This window comes from Ambystoma mexicanum, chromosome 2q (assembly GCF_040938575.1).
Source record: "Ambystoma mexicanum isolate Mex_15411 chromosome 2q, UKY_AmexF1_1, whole genome shotgun sequence".
In the NCBI taxonomy this organism is placed as follows: domain Eukaryota; kingdom Metazoa; phylum Chordata; class Amphibia; order Caudata; family Ambystomatidae; genus Ambystoma; species Ambystoma mexicanum.
In genome coordinates this window covers 1,218,520,411-1,218,543,416 of record NC_090924.1, presented here as the reverse complement: position 1 = coordinate 1,218,543,416, position 23,006 = coordinate 1,218,520,411, and positions in this window count along the sequence as shown.

Here is a 23,006-nt window from a genome sequence, read left to right as displayed (position 1 = left end):
AGGGATAAGATGGTATCTTCGAACCAGCCTGGGGGCATTCATATTTGACATGGATTCCCAGGTGCGCTCACTGGGAGGGTATCCTTTCCATTCGACCAAGTACTGTAGTTGGCCACGTCGGTACCTAGAGTCACAGATTCTGGAAACCTCGCATTCGAGTTGGTCATTGAGAATCACTAGGGTAGATTTTGGAGCTGCTCGAGATGACTGAAGATATGGTTTTAACAGTGAGGTATGGAAGACTGGATGGATCCTTTTCCATGATTCTGGTAGTCAGAGTCGAAAGGCCACTGGATTGACGATTTCTTATACAGAAAAGGGCCCGTAATACCTGGGAGCCAATTTATTTGGGCGCAGATGTTGAGGAAGCAGCTTTGAGGATAACCAGACTTTATCGCCTACTCAGTAGGAAGGTCCAGGTCTTCTTTTGGAGTCAGCATAGTGTTTAACATCTCTTCGGGCCTTTTCTAAGTGTTCCTTTGCTTCCTTGTGTACGGTAATAAGGGTTTCAATCCAGGAATTTACCGCAGGAACTGGGTAGGGTGTGGGAGAACGGATGGTAGAACTGAAGGATGAAATCCTTCACTACAGAAGAAAGGACTGGTTTTGATAGCTGAATGATCCGAGTTGTTATAAGCGAATTCGCCCACAGGTATTAAGAGTGACCAATCATCTTGGACCTTGGTGGCGAAGCAACAAAGGTATTGTTCCAGAGTTTGGTTTACATATTCAGTGGCTCCATTGGTCTGTGGATGATAACCTGAAGACAAGGCATGTTGGATTCCCAGTATACATCATAATTGCTTCCAGAACTGAGATATGTACTGGGGTCCTCGGTCTGAAATGATCTTCGAGGGTAGCCCATGAAGCTGGAATATGTGTTCCAGGAAGATTCCGGCAAGTTCAGATGAGGATGGCAGTTTGTATAAAGGTGTAAAATGAGCCATATGAGTAAACAAATCAATAGTAACCATGATAGTTGTGTAGCCCCTGGAAGATGGTAGTTCCATGATAAAATCCATGGCAATGATTTCCCAGGGTCTTGTTGGTATTGCTGGTTGGAGCAGGAGACCTGCCCGACTCTTATTATCATGATTGTTCTGATTGCAGACTGCACATGTCTGGATATGGATCCTGATATCATCCTTCATCTTCGGCCACCAAAACTGTCTTTGTATTAGATGGAGGGTGTGGTGATGCCAAGGTGCCCTGAATGAAAAGTATCATGACATAGGCTTGTGATCTTTTGTCTCAGTCCAGGAGTGGGAATGACCAAGCGATTGTCCTTGAATAGATATCCATCCTTTGTTTTGAGATTCCATCGATTGTTTCTCTTAAACTCCTTCCAGGCTTCAGAGGATTGAGTTTGAATTTGAATATTCTCCATGAGGGTAAGTGCTTGGGCAACAAATATTGTGTGGGGAAACATCTTAGGAAAGGTCCGATATTCAAGGGGTTCGTAATCAGGACGTCTGGATAAGGCATCGGCTATTATGTTGTGTGTTCCAGGGACATGATGGATTTGAAACTGGTATTGAGCAAAAAAGAAGGCCCAACGGGCTTGACGACTGTTTCTACATTCTAGAGATTGTAGGACTTGAAGATTCCGATGGTCTGTGCAAACTTGCACTGGGTGTTTGGCTCCCAGCAGGAGATGATGCCAGTCAGTGAAGGCTTGACGGATGGCTAGTAATTCCTTTTCTAGAAAGGAGTAATGAGTCTCACTGGGAGTCAAGGTGCGAGAAAGATAGGCGATGGGGTGTTCTAACTTGTCACTCAATTCTTGTTTTAGGACTGCCCCAATTGCGTAGTTGGAAGCATCAGTTTCAACAAGAAAGGGTCGATCAATGTCGGGTTGAGCTAGGATGGGGGCTTGTGTGAACTCCGACTTCAACAGTTGGAATGCCGTATCCTGGGCCGAGGTCCACAGGAAGGGGGTGTCCTTCTTTAACAATATAACGATAGGATGTACAATCTCCGAAAAAGTTGCTATAAATTTCCGATAGAAATTAGCAAGCCCCAGGAAGGATTGAATTTGTTTTACAGTAGTTGGAACGGGCCAGGATAAAATGGAGTCTACCTTCGAGGAATCCATTCCAATTCCTTTTGGGCTGAGAACGAATCCGAGGTAGTGAACAGTTGATACATGGAAAAGGCACTTCTCGGGCTTGGCCAGGAGCTTATGTTCACCTAGACGTTGTAAGACTGCCTTCACATGCTCTTCATGTTTTAGATGGTCCTTGGAGTATATCAGTATGTCATCCAGATATACAATGACGAAGATGAACAGCATATCAGAAAACACTTGATCCATAAAATGTTGGAAGACCGCTGGGGCATTAGCAAGTCCAAAGCGCATACCCAGGTATTCAAAATGGCCAAGGGGAGTTCTAAAGGCTGTTTTCCATTCATCACCTTCCTTTATACGAATAAGATGGTAGGCACCCCTTAGGTCTAGTTTTGTGAAGATTACTGCACCTCTGACTGCTTCCAGGATATCCGAGATTAAAGGCAATGGGTAGCGGTCCTTGAGATTGCACTGATTAAGGCCACGGTAATCTAGACATGGTCTGAGCTCCTTGGTGTCTTTCTTGGGAAGGAAAAATAACAAAGCACCCACTGGGGATTTAGATGGTCGTATGGTGCAATTTTCCAGGTTAGTATCCAGGTATTCCCGGAGGGCCCTTTTTTCAGGTTCTGACAAAATAAACATCCTCCCGAAAGGAATCACTGCTGAAGGTTCAGTATCGATGGCGCAATCCTCTAGTCTGTGAAGAGGGAGAGCTTGAACTATAGCGGTCGAAAATATATCAGTGAAAGCCTGGTAGGCCCTGGGAATCCGAATGATGTTAGAGATGGTGACTGGATTTTGCTGATCCTCTTGCGAGTCTTCAGAAGACTTTGGTAAGGAATCTAGGGATAAGCAGTGAGACATACAGTGTTCAGAACCAAGGAACAAGGAGTCTGCTGCCCAATTGATGTAGGGGTTATGCTTTTGTAACCAGGGCATTCCCAGAACCATTGGATAATGGGCTGATTTTTATAATATCAAATGTGATCCTCTCTTGATGGTGGTTTATAGAGAGTAGGATCTCTTTAGTCTGAAGGGATATGGGTCCTGAAGACAGAGGTCTCCCATCAATAGCCTCTACAGGTTGCATAGTTCCTCGGGTTTCATGTGGAATGTTGTGAGTAGTGACCCAATCATGATCTATGAATATGCCCATGGCTCCGCAATCTACTAATGCCAGGAAGGGGTAAGTTTCTTTCTTGGAAGGCGATAAAAAGGCCTATAGAACCACAAGATTATTTTGTCCAGGAGAGTTCAAGGATGGAATGGATGTGAGCAAACATCTCTCTCCCGAAACTGTGCCCCTTCTATGATCGGGAGCTGGCATTTCCCGAACGCCGTGGAGGAGCAATAGGGCATTCTCTCACAAGGTGTTTATCAGAGGCGCAATACATGCACAGACAAAGTGTGAATCCGCCGCATCCTTTCTTGTGGGGTAATGGGTCCACGGAAGGCCCCCAGTTTCATGGGTTCTGGGTCTGTGGTCAGAGAAACTGTGGGCTCAGGTCTAGGCGGGTGTTCTGTGGTGGCCTTTTGGAAAGCCAATTTAGACTTCTTTTTCTCTGCTTTTCTTTCTTGGATTCTGAAGTCTGTTTGCAAGGAAAGGTCCATGAGAGCCTGGAAGGAGCTTGGGCAAGCTACCCTAGCTAGCTCGTCCTTTATTTCTTCATTCAGGCCTCTTTGGAAGAGGGTGAAGCTGGCTTCTTGAGACCAATCTGCTTCCTTCACGAGTTGTTTAAAACGGGTCACATAGGTAAGCATATCCTGGGATCCTTGTTGAAATTCGAGTAGTCTTCTTGAGTACTGTACACCTGTTCTGGGTGATCAAACATGGCCTTTAGAGCTTCCACAAACCCATCATAATCATCCAGGAGGACGTTGCCTGAATTGACTAGGGGGGTTGGCCAGGTCAAGGCATTTCCAGTGAGGTGTGAGATCATAAAGCCCACCTTTGCTCTAGGAGTGGAAAAGTAGTAGGGCTTGAAGGTGAAGTGCACTATCCATGAATCAAGGAAAGCACGGAGAGTCTTTGAAGAACCATCATATTTGTCCACTACTCCTCCCAATAACACGCTTTCCTTAGTTGCAGAGTCACGTGACAAAACTAGCTGTTTTAATGCAGCATTCTCAGCCTTAAGGTTCTGGACCTCCGTGGTTAGTTCCTGCATGCCTCGCATGAGGTCTTGAACAGCGGCTTCCATCTCTGTATCAGTATCGTTTTTTAGGCGTCTCAATCTGTCACAAGTCTCTCCCCTTCTCACCTGCTTTTGTTGTTTGCTTGTGACCTTCTGTGATGTCTTCTTTCTCACGGTCCGGGATTTGTACAAACCCGAGCGCTGGTCCTTGGATTCCAGCATGAGGTTCGCTATCTAGCTTCCGGGAATGTTCTGAAGTCCAGGGTGAATACCAGGAAGGAAAAGAGGTTCGCACTCGGAGGCATGGAACGCCGTGACCCGAGCGCGGAAGAAAATCCAGGAAGTTCGGAGGTGAGGTAGAGGAATGGGAGTTCGCTTGGGGCTTTCCTCTGATTCCTGGTTACCGGTTCCTTGAATCCCTATTCAAGGAACCGGTAACCAGGAATCAGAGGAAAGCCCCAAGCGAACTCCGGCAACACACGTCCGACAACAGCAAGCGGTAGCGTTGAGACGCTCAGAGTGCGGGGCATGTCTGTTTTGAAGAGCGTACAGCGTGGAGCGTAGAGACTGGCCAGCAGCATTCCGTTTCAAGCGGCCATGTTGGAAGGATCACCGTATTCAATAACCTATGGGTCAGGGGCCAGGAAGTCCAGAAGGGGCGCAGATGACGGTTCATGACACCGGTAGATGGTGGCAATGGTTAGGGTGACGCTGGCAGAGGTGAACAACTTCCAGACCAGGCTTTCAAAGGAGAAATAGAGCTGGGTAGGTAAGATGGTAGCAGAAACCCACTCAGGGGAAGATTAAGGCAACCCCCCACCAGTGCAGTGAGGTCGAGGTTTGGAGATGATCTTCAAGCTGTCAGGGAGTCAAAGGAATTGACAAATCTGGCATTGAACCATGTCTTGGTAAGAGCGAGAATGTCAAGGTCAATGTCTTCAAGAAGGAGACCGATGTCAGAGGAGTGTTTGTTGGCTGAGTGGGAGTAAGGGTCGCCAGGTGGAGGTGGTCAGTGCTTTTGATGGTTTTCTGAGGTGGGGTACAGGGGCATGGTACACCATTCAGAGGTGATAGAGTAGATGGGGGAGATGCAGGCGATGGAAGGAAGTTAATGAGAGAAGGCAGGATGCGGTTAAAGAGAAGGAGGTTGGGTTGTGGACCCTGAACGTGAATGGAGCCAGTGTGAAAGACTTTAACAAAGCAATGTGAGGAAGCGTAACCGGCCAAGAGGACTTCCCACTTGGTGTTATCATTTAATAGAGGAGTGTGTGGAAGGAGAGAGAGTGGAGATGAGATGGGGGGTCCAAAGATCAGGAGAGGAGACTGAGAAAAGGATATCAGTGAAAACCTCTCTAGAGGAAGCACTGACATAGGTATCTGCAATGGGAAGTCCAGGGTTTGCACTCAGGATGTCTTTTTTGTTTTTTTTCCTGCCAGACTTGGTGAGAGATGGGGGATAGGTGATAGTGTAGCAGTTTAGAGAAAATAGGAGTGATGGAGAGAGCCATAGGAAGCCAGAGGTTTAGCCAAGGAGTGAGGGAGAAGTAGCAGCACTGCACAGTTCTGGTTAAACTCACTAGGAGGCCTAGAAGATTGAGTAGGAGAGAATTAGTGAAACTCAGAAGGAATAGATTCACATTGGATAAGTGGAACAGAGATTTATAAACTAAATGCACCTAAATCGAGTGTAATGCAGATGGTGCACAGGTAATGCTAAAACACTGAAATTTGATTTTAAAATGGAGGCAACATATAATGCAATGCAGATGGTGCACAGTTAATGAAAAAACACCCAAATTCGATTTTAAAATAGAGGCAACAAACAATACAATGCAGATGGTGCACAGGTAATGAAAAAACACCCACATTCGATTTTAAAATGGAGGCAGCAAACAATGCAATGCAGATGTCGCACAGGTAATGCTAAACAACAATGAGAGTAACAAATGCAGTGAAAGGAATGAAGTTAGCTAAGGCGAGGATGGAGAAGGAGAGAAACATTGAAGACACCTCAGGAGAGTTAGATGAAGAGGCCAGCAAAACTCACTTTCATGACTGCAAGGATTGTGGATGGCCTTTGAAACAGTAGCAGCGAAGCAGTCAAGTAATTAGTCTGGGGGATGGATCATAGTTAGGGCTGTGAATATGTGGCTCTCCAGGCCCTCCTCCACCCGGACCGGCACATGCAGGGCCTTTGAATGTGGGCCTTATAGTCAAGGACTGGCTAAGGCCTTCCGGCTCCAGAATGGCCTTCAAATGCAGGGCCCTGACCAATCAGGATGTGGCTGCAGTCAGGCAGCCCAGCACTGGAGGAGGCAAGAGATCACGGCGGCCATGTTGGAATTTGCAGTTTGCAACGCACCTCGTGGCAGAGGCACAGTCAGCCGGCACAGCAGGCCCTCAGTTGAAACAAGAACAACGAAGATGCTGCAGCACAAAGCCCAACAGGGCAAGGATGAGTTATGGTGCGCACATCGCCACGCTCGTAATTCTTTTTTTTAAATGCGGGCTCAGCGGGGCTTACCTTTTCACACAAGCAGCATGTTTCAGGGCTGTGTAGGAGCCCTTGCAGCCTCGAGTGGGAGCATCACAGTGGTTAAACTGCTCAGAAGAAAGGAAGAGAGGAACTACTCTATAGTTTTCTCCCCCAATGTAACTATGTTACGAGTCAGGTATGCATCATTATATAGCACATTTTGTCATTATTATACACTGGCCCTGATTCATGGAATTTTTTGTGGGTAAAACCACGATTTGCTTGCCATTCTGCCTGCAAATCCCCATTCGTCAAACAGGGATTTGCGGGTTGAATGGCACGCAAATCCCCGTTTTACACGCAAATAATTCCATGAATCAGGATGCCAATAGGCCTTGCAGACTTAGATGTATGCGTAAGATCGTGAGTCTACACATGAACAAAGACGAGAAGCTCTCAGAAAACGATTCAACGTAAAAGAAAGAGCAGAAAATGAAAGACACTCACAACCCTCTACACAAAAAGCTTCCTCAAATTACATTTCACAAAACAAAACCCAAAGAACCTAGCTATTGGAAACCATCAGTGATGACACAAATGTATTAATATCATGGAATACCAGAGGCTTCCGACACTTGTTTCAGAACTTTGAGATCTCCCTGGAAAACAATTTTGCTGTCTATTTACAGGAGACGTGGCTGCGGGAGGTACCATTAAGAGATGGATACTCTATGTTGCTCAATCCCGCAGGGAAAAATCAACTCGGTCGCCCTTTCTCAGGTCTGCTGACCATGATAAACAATACAAATGGTTGGGAGATTTTGCTGTCTTTCTCCCCAAATCTATTTGTTGAAGGAACAATACTGCAAAACAAACTAGGCGTGGGTGTAAAATCAAATCACCTGCTCCTACTTAATACATATTGGAATACAACGATGATCTCTTCTCGTCGATTCATACAGTCAATAACAAAAATCATTGATGACAGCATGGAAAGCTACATCAACTTGAATGTGATCCTATGTGGAGACTTAAATTTCTCCTGGTTCGAAGATGGCAAGATCCTCACAAAGCATGAACACCAAACCAATGTAACTGGTAGAGGCTACCAATTCCAACAAGCACTGATCACCAGAAACTGTATGATGTTGAATGGTCAAACAAGAGGAGACATCCCTCCAAATCACACGTGGCACCGGGACGGGTGCAAAAAAATAATTGATTACATCTGGGCCTCTAAAACGATGTGTCATGATATCAAACATCTGAAGATTTTGGATTCGTCACTCAGCGACCATAATCCGCTACAATTAACTTGGAAAGCGCTACCAAAAACAGCGATGAGTAAATTTACTCAGTCGATGGAAGTAAATCAAAGAGGCAACAGACTCAAAATAAATAGTCGACAAATTGAGAGTCTAACTAAAAACATGTCTTCAACAACTGTTGCTGCGAAGGACAAATTAAATTATATGGCACTGCTGGCACAGTTCCAAACCAAGTACAATCATGGAACCAATTGTAACTATATAAAGAAATATGAATTTAGTACCTTAGTAGCTCAAAAAAAGAGACAATTACATCAAGATCTTCGAAAATTGAAAAAAGGACCAGATTTCAACAAGCTTGCGCTAATGAAACAACGCAAAATGAAATACCGTAATTGGTTGAAATGCTTCGCAATTATGAGAGACCAAGAGCGAGGTGAGAAAATTCTAAGGATGATTATCTGTCACAAAACTAAGGAATTATGGAGCATCATAAACAACAAAGATGTATTTCAGAATGCTAAAATGCATCATAGTATATCAAAAGTAATCTGGCAACAACACTTTGAAAAGGTTTTCACAATCAAGGAAAATACCAAGGTCAATGATATTCCAACAGCTGCTCAATTTTGGGACACAAACTAATCCAAAGAAGACATCATAACAGCTATTAAACACCTAAAAAATTCAAGAGCTGCTGGGCCAGATGGCCTCACAAATGTGATGCTAAAAGCAAAGAACGAGCTTTGGGCAACATTTATCGTACACTTGTTTCGGGTAATAGCCACGACGAAGACCTTGCCTCACTCGTGGAACTCTGCCATCATAGTTCCCATATTCGTCCCATTTCCCTCTTGGACATTGGGTGCAAGATTTTTGCAACCTTTCTACAGCAGAAGCTTTCGAAATGGGCCTCAGCCACTGGTCACTTTGACATACGTCAAACTGGCTTCACCAAGGGTGTTGGCACAGAATTAAATCTGACAATACTAAACGTGCTCAAACTAGAAGCCCTGAAAAATGGTAAAAACCTGTTTATTGCATTTATAGATATGAAACAAGCATTCGACTCATTAAATCGACATAAATTATGGACAAAATTAAAGAAATGGTCCTGTCCACCAGATTTATTGCAACCAATAATGGCTCTTCACAAAGACACTTCTATCAAAGTACGAATAAATGAGGTAGGGGACCTGTCTGAGGAGATAATAACTAACAAGGGAGTTAAGCAGGGATGCCCCTTGGCGGCCCTCCTCTTTAAACTATTTATATCTGATGTCTCTGAAGCTTTTCCATCGGTGCAATGATTTCCACCAAAAATAAACGATCAGAATATCAGTTGGACCATCTACGCTGATGACATTGTTCTAATAGACTCAACCCCCTTTGGCCTTCAAAGACTGTTAGTAGCTCTTAATAGCTACCTAATAGACAACGATCTAGAAATTAATGTAGAGAAGTCTAAGATCGTGTCGATCGGTGACTCATCCAAAAGACTAATCAGAAAATTTAGATGGAAACTCGCAGACGTGCAGATAAAACACGTCCCAGTGGTCCGCTATCTAGGCATCCAATTTAACACCTCAATTAGAGAAGTCGAATGGATGGAAGACCTAAAACAACGCATGATAACTTTTTCACTGCAAGGGGCAAAGTTACATGCCGAATACGGAAAATTTACATTGAACCCTGTATTAACCTTTTACTCCCAAAAAGTGATTCCATCTATCACATTTGGAGCTGAAGCTGCCTGGAATTTAAGTTACAAAATGTGGTCTTCCCTGGAGGGAACGTTTTGGAGACGTATTTTCAAACTGCCAACAAGTGTATCGATGATCTCCATAAGACACGAGCTGGGAATTGATTCCATGCACAATATTGTTGTATGGAAATCTATGGCCATGCTACGGAAGATGTCACTAGAAGATCCGGTTCCCGCGTATCAAATCTTATCCTTAGACCCCTCTAATTCATACCATGGCATTCTGTTAGAATGGATAACCAGATTAAAACGGATACTCGAATACGCAGACATAAAATGGGAAACATTACTAGCAACACCGCAAATTGCCAAAAAAAAACTGAGAGAATGGAACTGGATCCAAAATTTGGAATGAAGAAATGTTCTGAAAACCTCAATTGATCTAGGACTAGCAGTCAACAGCGTAGATGGATTACCAAAATATCTGCGAACATTTCCATCAAGGAAACATCGAAATCAATTCTTGAGAGTTCGATTAAATGCACTTAGAACCAAGGAGATCTTATGGTTTAGACGCGACACACACGTCTCCAATAATTTGTGTAGGTTTTGTGAACTTTCGACAGAATCATTGAAACATCTGATCACGAAATGCCCACATCTCACGCATTCGCGAACTAGGTATCTCGGGAGCTACGCGCCTGTTGATGGTGACACTGAAGGCTGGTGGTACAGGATACTATCGAGTAATAATGTACCACTTACATGTGCAGTATGTGACTTTCTAGAGCACAACCTGAACGATGATTTCCTCATTTCAGCAAATACCAGTGTTGTATGATAACCAACTTCTTGAAATCAATACATTGGATGCTGTGTTACGTTGGAAATAATTATACTGGAAACAACAATACTGTGAATTTATGATTCATGTGAACTATCTTGGTTTTCTTGATTGTAATTGAAGTTTGAAATGCAAACTAATTGTAACAAATAAAATAAAAAATAAAAAAATAAAAAATGTATGCGTAATCCAGTTATTTAATGTGGACGATGGCTTTGACTTCCAATGTGTTTGTTAACACCAAATTTGTAAATTAAAATCAAATAAAGCTACAACTGGGTACACATTCCTTCGAGAGAACATTGGTCAGTGCATACATTCAGGGTAACAATAACATGCAGAAGTGAAGTTAAAACAAATGAAATGTACAATATCTGGCAGTGTGCCAAATGTATTACACCTGCTGGTTTATTTTTTTGTTGCTGTTCTTTATTTGTGTAAAATGATGATAACACAGGACACTTACATGTAACATTCTACCTGGTTCCTGGCTTTCGGGAGCACAGTGGACTTCGATTCTAGCACTGGTAAGGTGCATGGGACCCTCCCACCTGGGACCCGCCATCTCCCAGCCACCTGATATGGGTATAGGCATGTGATTGTTCAATGAGAGTTGAGGGTTTTCTTTTTTTGTGTGATCTGGGACGATGGTGTGCTGTCTAGCTATTCCCTCTTCTCCCTATCCGAGCATTCTAGTAGTGTTCTGCAGAGACAAGTGGAAATGCTTTTTACCCTCCTTCTTTTCCACTGACTCTCCTCCTCCCCCTCCACAATCCTCCCCCCCCCACTGTTGAATGTGAATGTACCTGTTCTCTATAGTCAATAAGGGCTGGAGGGATTCACTCAACTGGGATCAACGAATGTCCCAACATGTTGAAGAAGTTCTTGGCACTCCTTCCTTGGATTAAACAGTGGCTAAATGTCACCCTGCTTTCCTTTTAATAGCAAAGTGCATAATGAAAGTGTTTCTCAATGCTCATGTTGTTTAACAATAACCAATGACTCAGGGTCTAAGGTTCTGTCTCTGTTTCTTTCCTTCCTTTAGGTCGTGTGCGATATCTGTCAGGCCTGAACCCCAAACAAACATGTAAGCACTAACAGTCCCTCAGCTCACTATAGTATAGGTCATGTTAGTAAACACGTGGAGCCAAGGGAGAACAGTACCACAATTCCCAGCACCCCTTGCACTCTCACCTGAATAGTTCGAGCTTGGTGGCCATGGAACTTGCAGGACAATATATATGCCTGCCATGTCCAAAAGCCAGTGTTTAGCAATTCTACTTTATGCACAGACTTACCTTTTGGAATAGCAATGCTCTCCATAGTGGTTTCCATAGTGGTCTCTGGCCATGCCATTGGCTCTCCGCATGCACTCCACCGCATATGAAAAAAAAGAGACGGATACAAGTTAGTGCCGACTTCGAACAGTGCCCCCTCAACTAACGTGCTTTGACGCTGGGCCTAATGCTTAACTCTGATATTTGCAGCAACCTGCACTCTAGTCATACTTTCAAGCTTACCTGAACTCGAAGTCGGTCCATCTGAATAGCCTGTAGCGTCTGCCGGAGCACTCTCTTCTTCCTCTGTGTTACAGCCTCGACCCAGTGCAATGCTTGCCTCAACACCTGGGATCTCTCAGGCAGTCGAGCTCTGTCTCTCCCGCAACACAAGCAGCCTGCCTTCACACAATTCTTGCTTTCCTCTGGAAAGAGGAGTACCTGATTACCACAGAAGAAGGCAATTGACTCTCAGTCACGTCACAACGTCGCAGAAAGACACTAAATAATGTGGATAGATGATTTCAACCAGCGAAGTAACTGGAGGACAGTTTTTATGAACAACAAGTGGCGTCTACTCTTAATCAACCTGTTTCAAATAGCAGAACTATTTTCAGTCTAACCAATGCTGTAACTGGATCAGTAGAAGCAGGAGGGGGTTCTCCCCTGTGCTACAGGTAGGACCCGGGGAAGAATAAGGAGGAGGTAACAAGAGGAGGGAGGAAGAAAGGAGAACACCGAGGTTCAGACTTGGTCCCTTCTTGCAGAATCCTGATGGGTAAAGTATATTCAAGGTGACACACTCAGCAAGCGACACACACCAGGTGACATGATCGTTGGTTCAAGTATAGAAAGGAGTACAAACACAACCCCATTCCCTTCATTGGGCCGCCTGGGCTATGTATCATTACAGTCACAAGAGATCTATTGAAGGAGGTGGTGGGTCTGCTGCACTGGCAAACTAAGGGAAGGTGTGGCGGTGTCCCTGATCCACGAGAGACCTGAATCCTCAACAGTTACGTCTGCTCATGAATGACTATAGGCTTCCAAAGGTGGGCAGCGATTCTGTCATACCCTAGCCTGCTTTCCTTTTCTTTTTCTTTCTCTAGGTGGCTGAGGCACTGGCAGGTCGTGGCTGGTGCATTACGTTTCTCTTCTCACCTCCTTCCTGCTAGCATTTATCGTTCTTCTGTTCCTCTTGTTCTCTGCAGTCTGTTTCCTTCTGTACTGTCTTCTGCTCTTTCTTCTTTCCTTGGCTGTTCTCTTCTTCTTGGGTATTGCTTTAGCGGACCGTGGATGCTTCCAGGCAGGCTACCTGGAGCGTCTCTTGCAGGATTTCATCCCTTGACCTTGACAAATCGTTTGTGTCCCTTGCTTTCAACCCCTGATGCACTCTCAGCACCAATTTTCATTTTATAGGTGCTGGTACAGAGGTGAGCAAAGTGATGCCTGACAAAGCCCCCATGACATTGCAGCACAGAACATAAAATGAGTAAGCCCCAAGAAGCTCACTGAAGTGATGATGTCTACACCGGAGATGCGGGTACAGAACATGAGTTTATTGGTAGCAACGGCCCTCGGCCACCCAGCCGCTCACACAGCTCCAACTGCTAAAGAATGTGGAACCTTGGATAGAAATCCATACACCAAGGTTCCATCAAACACTTCTTCCCCCCATACAGTTGAAAAATGAGGAAAGTGAACCGCGTACAACAAGAAGAGGAATGCATGAAAAACGGGGAAGAAGGGAAGGGGAAGAGGAATTTGTAAAGGAAAATGAAAACGATAAATGTCCAAACAGTAACTGAAATGCAATAAATAAGTTAACACATTCATTAAATCAGTCAACCCTCATGCACACTAGCTTACTTTCTCGCACCCCAAAGCACATAGTCTCTCATTTTAATGGGAGGCAACCTGATCCTTGAAGCGCAACAAAACCAACTTGTTCCTCACCAAAACCCTGTCTTACACTGTTGACCTGTCTTAACCCTGGCAGATGCACCACCTGCAGCCACCTGCTTCTCCGTGGCCCTCTTTCCCGCCCTGGCAGTAGCACCATCTGCAGTCAGCTCCTTCTCCCTGGCCCTCAGGCCCGCCCCATAATCAAACTCCATGGTGTGCTGTCTCAGTTACGTTTTGGCTCGCACCACTGCCTGCCTTCATGTACACCTTCTCCTGCACACATTCCCGCAATTTGACCCTCACTGGGTCCCCAAACACAATCACCCACCAAATTGGTAATACATCCCATGGTTGAACTACTCTCCAACACAAACCTTCTCTTGCTCCACCTCAAACCATCATCAAGAACCACATATCCTGCACCCACCTTCACCACCATGCACGGAGCCATGTACACACTGCCTCCTTTCGGTACAAATCTTGGGTTTCTCACCTGGACACAATCACCAACCAACACTTCAAGTGACTTCCTGTTCACTTGCTGTAACCTCACATTCTCCTGATGAGCATGTACTCTGTCCAAAACCTCAACCATATTCACTTCTGTGCAAACACCGCCACCAAGAGAAGCCATCCTCATATTCAAACCCCCATTCCTATCCCTCATAAGCTCAAATTGGGTGTGACCAGTGATAGAAGATGGCGTACGCCTATAAGCAGCCAAGGCTTCTGACAGGACATCGTTCCAAATCAATCCATTAGCAACAGCCAACTGAATCACACCCTTGACACATCTATTCATCCTCTCCACCAACCCGTTGGCTGATGGGTTGTACAAAGAGGCTGTGTGGTGCCTTACGCCCAACTTCCTCAAGTATTCCTGCAAACAAACGGACACAAATTGAACACCAATGTCCATGACAATTCCGTCCGGTACTCATTCCCTGTCAAATACCTTGTTTGGGAAATTTACAATTTTCTCTGCAGTTACCATCTCCAAAGCAGCGGCTTCCACCCATCGTGATGTGTAATTCACCAAAACTACTACGAATCTCAAATCTCTACCAAGGGCATCCATAGGGCCTACAATGTCCAGAGCCAACTTCGACAATACCTCCTTGGGAAACTCTACTGGATGAACCTTTATTGCACGCCCTCTGCCCGGGTTGTTCCCTTGCAATCCTTGATCACGTGTGCTCCACGCCCCTTCCATACTTGGCTACGCTTGCAAATGCACGTTCTCTGCCCGCATTGTTCCATCGCAATCCCTGAAAGTGAGTGCTCTGCGCCCCTTCCATCTTGGCTACGCTCACACCTGCACATCCTCTGCCCGCATTTGTTTGTTTGTTTGTTTGTTTAGTATTCATTGTGCACGCCAGACCCAAGGGTATCAGGGCGCAAGAAAGTAAGAAGTCGTACAGCTTAGTGCAAAGGTTACAAGGTATCAACAGAGACATGTGATTAACAATCCAACAATCTAACAATTAACAATATGGTAATAACAATTATATACAGGATCAGAATTTATATACAAGCAGGATCAGGTTTGTGCATTCATTTGTCATCCATCTCTATCAGCCATCTGATCAAGTTTTGCCTAAATTTGGTGAAGGATTGTTCCATTCTCAATGTGGTGGGTAGCTCGTTCCACAGTTTGGCTGCTTTGACTGGAAAGCTGGAGCCTCCAATAGTGGAGAATTTGAATCGGGTTACCTGGAGGCGATTGGTGTTTGCTAGTCTCGTCAGTCTGGTGGATGCTGTTCTAGAGACTCTATCTGCTAGATATTGTGGGGCTTTGTTGTTTAGACATTTGTAGGTGAGGGAAGCAGTCTTAAGTCTGATTTTCTCATAAGTAGACAGCCATTTATGCTTCCTTGTTGTCTCAGAGATATGTTCTCTCTTAGAGATGTTCAGTGCGGCTCTAAAAGCATTGTTTTGCTGTATCTGTATTTTGTTGATAGCAGATTTGGTGCATCCAATGTAAAAGGCATTGCAGTAATCTAGTTTGGATATGATCAGAGCTCTGTCTAATGTCATGCAACTATTAGGGGATAGGAATTGTTTGCCCGCTCTAATTAGTTTGCATGTATATGCTGTAGAGGAGGCTAGGGTGTTTACCTGTTTGGTAAATGATAGAGTGGAGTTAAGTAGAGACCTAATGTTTTTACTTCCTTGGCGACTTGAATAAGGTTCTCCTCAATAATGATGGATGAGTAGTTTGCGCCCAGTCTGTTAAAAAGGGGTGTAGTACCGAGGATGAGAAGCCCGGTTTTGTCATCGTTCAGGCAGAGGCCACGGGTGGCCATCCATGCCTGAACGATGCTATAGATTCTGTTCACCATTGCTAGGTCCTTGCTGTAGTCCCCGGTGAGTGGGAGGAGAATCTGGGTATCATCTGCATAATTAGTGTAGGTGATACCCAGATGGTCCAAGTTATGAAACAGAGGCTTGGTGAAGATAATATATAGTGTTGGTGAAACACAGGAGCCCTGGGGCACTCCGCAGGTGAAGGGGATGGGGTCAGCGGCTGCAGATGGTGAGAAGACCCTCATAGTGCAGTCACTAAGGAATAATTGTATCCATGCTATTGCCTCACTGGAGAAGTGGCCATCTGAATCCAAGTGGCTACATAAGACTTTGTGATCCACTAGGTTGAATGCCGCCGATAAGTCTAGTAGGAGAAGTAATGCAGGTCTTCCATTGTCTCTTAATTTATCTATTTGGGTTTTAAGATCAATAAGTGCGGTTTCGGTGCCATGTAAGGGACGGAAGCCGGATTTACGAGAGCCTAATAGCTGGTTAAGTTCTAGGAAATTCTGGATTTGGATATATGCCACCTTGTCTAGAATCTTCGGCAAAAATGGTACGGTTGTAATCGGTCTATAAATAGTAGGTATAGCCAGGTCTAAGGTTTTCTTCTTAAGGAGTGGGAGTACCCAGGATTCCTTAAGGTTACTAGGAATGGTGCCGGTAGTGAAGGAAGCATTGACCAGCCTAGTGATAAATGGTGCTAGATCCCTGGCGGCGTCTTTGATCAGTTGTGCTGGGCATAGATCACCTTTACAGTTAGAAGGTTTGAGTCCAAGAATGACTTTCTCAGCCCCTATTGTGGAAACTTTCGAAAAGTGAAATTTGGGTAAAGGGTTTAGTTTTAGTAGGTGCTGTAGTGTTGGGAAGTGTAGTGGTGGTTAGTAACTCTTTCTTTAATTCTATTTTCTTTTGGAGGTTTAGGACTTTGTTTGTTAGCACTTGCTGGATATCAGAACACCATGTTTTATCTTTAACACAGTTATCTTGAACTGTTATGGGGTTTTCAAGTTCTTTTAGTATGGAGAGCAGCTCTTTCATGCTAGAGTTCGCTTGTGTGATTCTATTGTTGTAAGTCTCTTGTTTGGCCGAAAGGATCTCTGTTATGCTCACCTGGCTCCCACAGGGGCGTCGGTCGGACCCGGACAGCTGCGGTCTCCACCCACTTGATGCGTAGTGCAGCGATGACTGACTGGATCTGCCCTCCTAATCTTGTCTGCTTAACCTTTAGAAATATTCTCCTGCAAGTGGAGAGATGGATTTAGCCACTTGTGGATTCAAGTGATGGCACCCCCACAGTCCTCCCCAACTAATCACCTCTGAAATGCCCTCACAGCAATCTCACCTTATATTCTTGAAAGATGAGCTCTCCATCCTGCGTGGATTTGCAGGGTCGTGTCGATTCCAGTTACTTCACTGGTTTGAAGGCTCAGGAGAGTTCCAGAGAGTATTGACTCTGAGGTTCCTGGTGAGGACCAGTAAGTATTAAGTTCATAGAGTTCAATAGGTCCGATGTTCACTCTTGTTCCCCCCTTCCTTTCTTGTCTTGCAGCTGGCTCATGAAAAGATGCTCTTGTGGCAGCTGGTGGCGCTCAGGTAAGAGTCTGTATTACCCGGCGCTGTCCGGTAAATGTTGCACGTGGAAAATGTGTTGTTTTGTCTCTCTTTACAGATTCGGCACGTGAAAATATAGAGAGTCACAAAAGGATGCCTCCGGTGATAAATCAGGTAAGTCTATGGTGGTAAGAATTATATTTGTTGGTTCCCTCGGCTCACCTTGTGGTTTTCTTTTGTCTCCTAGGTGCCGAAGTTCGGCGAAGAAATGATGGAGGCAGCGCCGACCCGAAGGATGCTGTGAAGACTGGTGAGTATGGCGCGGCGCTGCAGCTGGAGGTGCGGCGCGTGCAGAAATGATGTTCTTTACAGGTCCGGAGATGAGATGGATCCAGAATCAGGTGTGGAATAGAAATAAGTTAGTTTTCTAACCTTGTCCCTTTCTTTCCTCTTTGTTTTAGGAGCTGCAGATTCGAGGCGGGCGTGGCAGAAGACTGGATGCAGGCTGCAGGCACGGTGGCGTTACGCTGCTGGATGCAGAATAACGCGAAGCGTGTGTTGCTGGTCGGGCGTGGTTTAAATAGCCTCAAAAGTAGTCCCAGGTAAGAAGTCCCTAGAACCACACCCGAGTAAAAAATAGTCCCTGTAGAAAAATAGTCCCTTTCAGGCTTCATGTTGGATTGGAGTCATTTGCAGCATGGTCTGCCTGAGGTAAGTAATGACTATATGACTAGGACTGATTTCTACTATGAGCCTGGCACCTAAGGCGCCAGGACTGAACCCAGATAGCCCCTAGCCGGGGCTGCTGAGGTTTTACTACATGTCTAGATGCCTGCTCCCGGGGCTGATGGGCTTGGTCCGGATGCCTGGGGGTAGGCATCATGACAATCTCTTTCTTATTATTGAGATGAGGTGTTGATTAATTTCATTTTGTTTTCTGGAGTAGGGTGAAGTTTCCAAGTATTTTCACATTTTCTTTTTTCTAGTCGGAGTTTTTTTAGATGGGGGGTGAACCAATTGTTCAGATGGCTTTTAGGTTTACTATTTCTAAGTTTTAGTGGGGCAATGCTATCAAGGGTTTTATTCATGACTTTGTTGTATTCTTCAGCTATGAGGCTAGGATCCAAGTTATCAGGTAAGGCGTTGAGGGTAGGCAAGATACCGGGGAGTAGTTTGTCTACTGTCATGTTTTTTTTGCTTCTGGTGAGTATAGGTGGGGCAAAATATTGCTGTGAGGTGGGAATTTTGGTAGCTAATGTAAAGGATATCAGGTAGTGGTCTGTCCAAATTTGGGGTGAAATAATAGGGGTGGAGATATTGCAGTTATGATCGGCGACTCAATCTAAAATTCTCCCTTTGTTGTGAGTGGCTCATTCACTCTTTGGGTGAAGCCTAGTTCTGTCAGAATGTTGGTTGCTGCGGTGGCTTGTAGGTCATTGGTGTCAGTGAAACCTATATTGAAGTCACCAAGCAGTAGTGTTTGGGACGTATCTTTTAGGTTTTCTGAAAGAATTGTGGATAAGTCTTCTATGAAGTTCTTAATAGGACCAGGGGGTCTATATATAAGGTGGATGTTCAGCGTTTGGGAGTTGGCTGTGGGTATTGACATGATTTTGCATGATTCAACATCAGGTGTGGGAGATATTCTCATGGAGAGCTTAGTTTTGGCAATAATGGCTAGGCCTCCGCCTCGGGCTGCACATCTATCCACTCTGAAGATGGTATAGTTGTTCGGAACAGCTAAGGACAGTGCTGGGCCTCATGCCTCGTGGATCCAAGATCATGTGATAGCTAGGAAGTCGTAATCTTCAGTAGAGATGACTTCAGATATTTCTATGGCATGGGCGACTAACAATCTTGAATTTATTAGGGCACCTTTAAGTTTGGGTATAGGCTTAACTGGAAGAGGTGGGGTAGTGCTTATTGGAACTGCTGAACGGCTGAGAGTTCTACTTCTTTTTACCTGTGGGTTATTGTGGCTATTACAGTTATAGTAATTGGATTTAGGTGTAGGTTCGTAAGCAGTTTTGGCTTGGAAGGTATTGGTCTCATATCTGATAAGTGGATCAAATATTCCGGATAGTCTTGCCCATAGTCTAGCATTTCTGAATGCTGTGTTACAAGGTGTAGCTTGGTACGGTGAGTTATGCTGGTGGCTTAGTGGTTTAGGAGGCAGTATATAGTTATTGAAGATGTCTGTTATTCCGCATAATGAAGACATTGTATAGAATAACACTAGAGTGAGTAAGGTGCAAAGGTGTACTAAATTGGCCAATACCGAGTACATGATGTATAGGTGTGACGTGCAGTAGGTAAGTAAGAGGGAGGAGTGTAGGATCTAAGTGTGTTAGGTCAAATAGATGGGCAAACCACAAGGCGTGTTAACAGCAAGTTTAATTAAGCAGTTGCTTGAAGTTAGGCTGTAGGCGCACCTAGATTCGAAATTCAAAAATACAGCAAAATCCACAATTAATGTCCACTCATAGATATCACAGTTGTGTAGCAGAACCCTGAACAATTACCTAAGCTTAGGCTGTAAGCGCACCTAGATTCGAAATTCCAGAAATACCACAAAATTCACAATTAATGTCTAATCATAGTGATCGCCGTTGAGTAGCAGAGCCCCTGTGTTCAATGGTCCATATATACAGGCAAAATCTGAGAGTAAAGTCTATTGTCTGTGAGCTCGGAAGATATAAGGGCCTAGATTGCAATGCCGAGGTCTATGCTCCAGGGTTAACAGATTCAGCAGAGGATATGTGCCATGAGCAAGTTCCATAGGTGGCACATATAATGTGCAGTGTTAGAACCTTAGGCAAAGATATAAATTGATTTGGGCATGATACGGGCATTGGTAAGGATGCATATTTGCGGGTAGGAGATACAGGCTAATGGATTTAGCATTCAAACACAGTCGTTAAGTGGCGCTCCAGGTCTGATATGCTACAAGAATGTGGTACAGTGTGAACAGCGTAAATATTGTGCCGACAATAAATTGTAGGCAATAGTATGCAAAATTAATTTGTTAAAAGACAGCGTATAATTGTAAATGTGTATACATAGAAGCATACAGAAAATGGAGTCATTAGCGCGAAAACATTGGCAATGTGCGAGGTGCCACACGTGAAGGTGAAAGTTAGTCACTGGCTCGTTATGGAGAGGCTGTGATATGTAGAACGTGTTACCTCTAGTGGAGGACTGGCAAGGGGTCTGGCCCTGGGCTCTGGTCCGCTCTGCCAGGCTCGGACAGGTGTTGCGATTGGTGTAGGCCCTTTGAGTAGGAGGCCCGGCTATCGCCTTCCGGTCTCGCCTGTGTACGGAAATGGCATGCAGCAGCCAATCCGCTAGTGCGATTGTTGCTTAGCAACGGTAAATAAAAACAAATGCGTGCAGCGGCGTCATTTTGCTTAACGGGCTCCTCGTGGGTAATGGATATCAGATACACAAGCGTTGCTGGATCAGGTATGGAGTCAAATTTGGGCAGCTCCGGATTTGGAGGGGAGCAGCTGCGGTAGATTAAGGCTTACCCGCATGGATCAGGTGCTCGATGGTGGAAGCCTGCAGCGTGTGCGGATAGCTTGTCCCGTGGTCCTTGGGAGAGCCGGATGGCTGAGAGAGGCTCCTGCCTCTTCATGAGAGAACTGGACACCTTTGCATTCCTTGATCGCGTGTGCTCCGCGCCCCTTCTATCCCTGGCTACACTCATGCCTGAGCATCCTCTGTCTGCGTTGTTCCCTCGCAATCCTTGATCGCGTGTGCTCTGCGCCCCTTCCATCCTTGGTTCGCTTGCAACTACGTGTCACTGTGCATCCCCTGCTCCCCCTGCAGGCCCCTTCCTCTGCCCTTTTCCCCATTCCAGTACCTGTTGCTACTCTTTGCTCTGCTTTTCTACTTCTAGGCCTCTTTTTTGCTTGACTGCACTGTTCTTGGTCTTGGGTCCACTATCTGGACTGCTGTATACAACATGTAGTTGTAAAAACAAGTGTACTGGCTACTTCTGCATGTTTTTCACTCTTCTCTTTAGGTTCCCTTGATTATTGTTCTGTTACTTAGCCCTCGCTCTGCCTGGTTGTTTCCGGTTGTGTTCCTTTTTCTTTCAAATTCCATCATTCTCACTCTGTTAACTGGTTTATTCTTCACATCTACTTGACTGCTCTTCTTTTTTGTCTGATCAAGCCCATCATGTTTTTTTATACATTTCTCTTGTCTCGTTCTTGTCTCGTTTGCTTACACCCCTCCTCTTGTGTCCACCCCTAGTGTCTCCTTCCATCCTTATCTTTGTTCCCCCGCCCTTCACCTCCCCCTCCCCTTCCTTTCTCCCCTCTCCCACGCTCTGCATCCTCTATGGTGCTCTCTGCCTCTCCAATCTTCTCTAACTGCTTCTATATTGACTATCCTGTCCTTCTCACTATGTCTGGTAGGAAGAAGTTCAAAAGGGATATCCTGGTCTCCAACCAAGGCCTCCCTATCGCTGATACCTACACTATTGCCTCCTCCAGACAGACTCGCACCGACATCCTCTTTGGTGCTCCTTCGCCAGACCTATGGACTCCACATATGGTCTCTGTGCTCTCTCCTTTTTCTGCCTCTTCCATTAATGGTGGCACCCAGTGGGAGGTCCTTCTGGCCCCCTTCCACTCCGCTGAGACCATCATTAATGTTTACCTAAGTGGCACCGTCTTGGTCCAAGCCCTCAGGCCAACCTCCTCCTCTTTGATCGACACTTCCCGAGCCTCTTCAACTTCCTTTCTTCTCCTGCTGTCCCTTCTTTGGCTGCTTTGCCTCCACCCTGTGCCACCTCTCTAGCTTCCCCTTCTTCTTCTCCATCTGCCCTGTTGCCTCCCTCCTCTGCCACACCTCTCTGGTGCCTTCATCCTCCTGCTTGGCTCCTCGCCTTTGCCCTCTCCTCCTTCCTCTTCTTCCCACCCTCGGGCTCCTTCTACACTTCCACAGGGCGTACCTCTGACTTGAATCCGTACCCCTCCATGGAGGTCTTTCAAGGGTGGCAACCTTCTCCACATTGCCACTCTCAAATCTCGCTCAGTTGTCAAACACTCCTCCGACATCGGCCATCTCTGGAAGAACTCAACCTTGAAGTTCTCGGTCTTACCGAGACATTGTTCACGGCCAGATCTGGCACAAGTTTGACACTCTACTCCCTGATGGCTCCAAGATCCTCTCGGTGCTCAGATCCAACCATCCCGGTGGGGGCATAGAATTGATCTTCCTGGAGTGGATCCCTGCATCCATTATTCCTATCCAGGTCTACTCCTCCTTTGAATGCCTGGTCTGCAGGGTCTCTTTCTCTCCTGGCCGCTATCTCACTGTGGCTACTGTCCCAAGCCACCTGGTCAGGTAGCCTCCTTCCTCTGTGAGTGGGTGGACCTCTCCTCCTCCCTCCTGGCCTTGACCACTCAACTCCTCCTCAGAGACCTCAACATCCACCTGAATGCTTCCTGTCCCT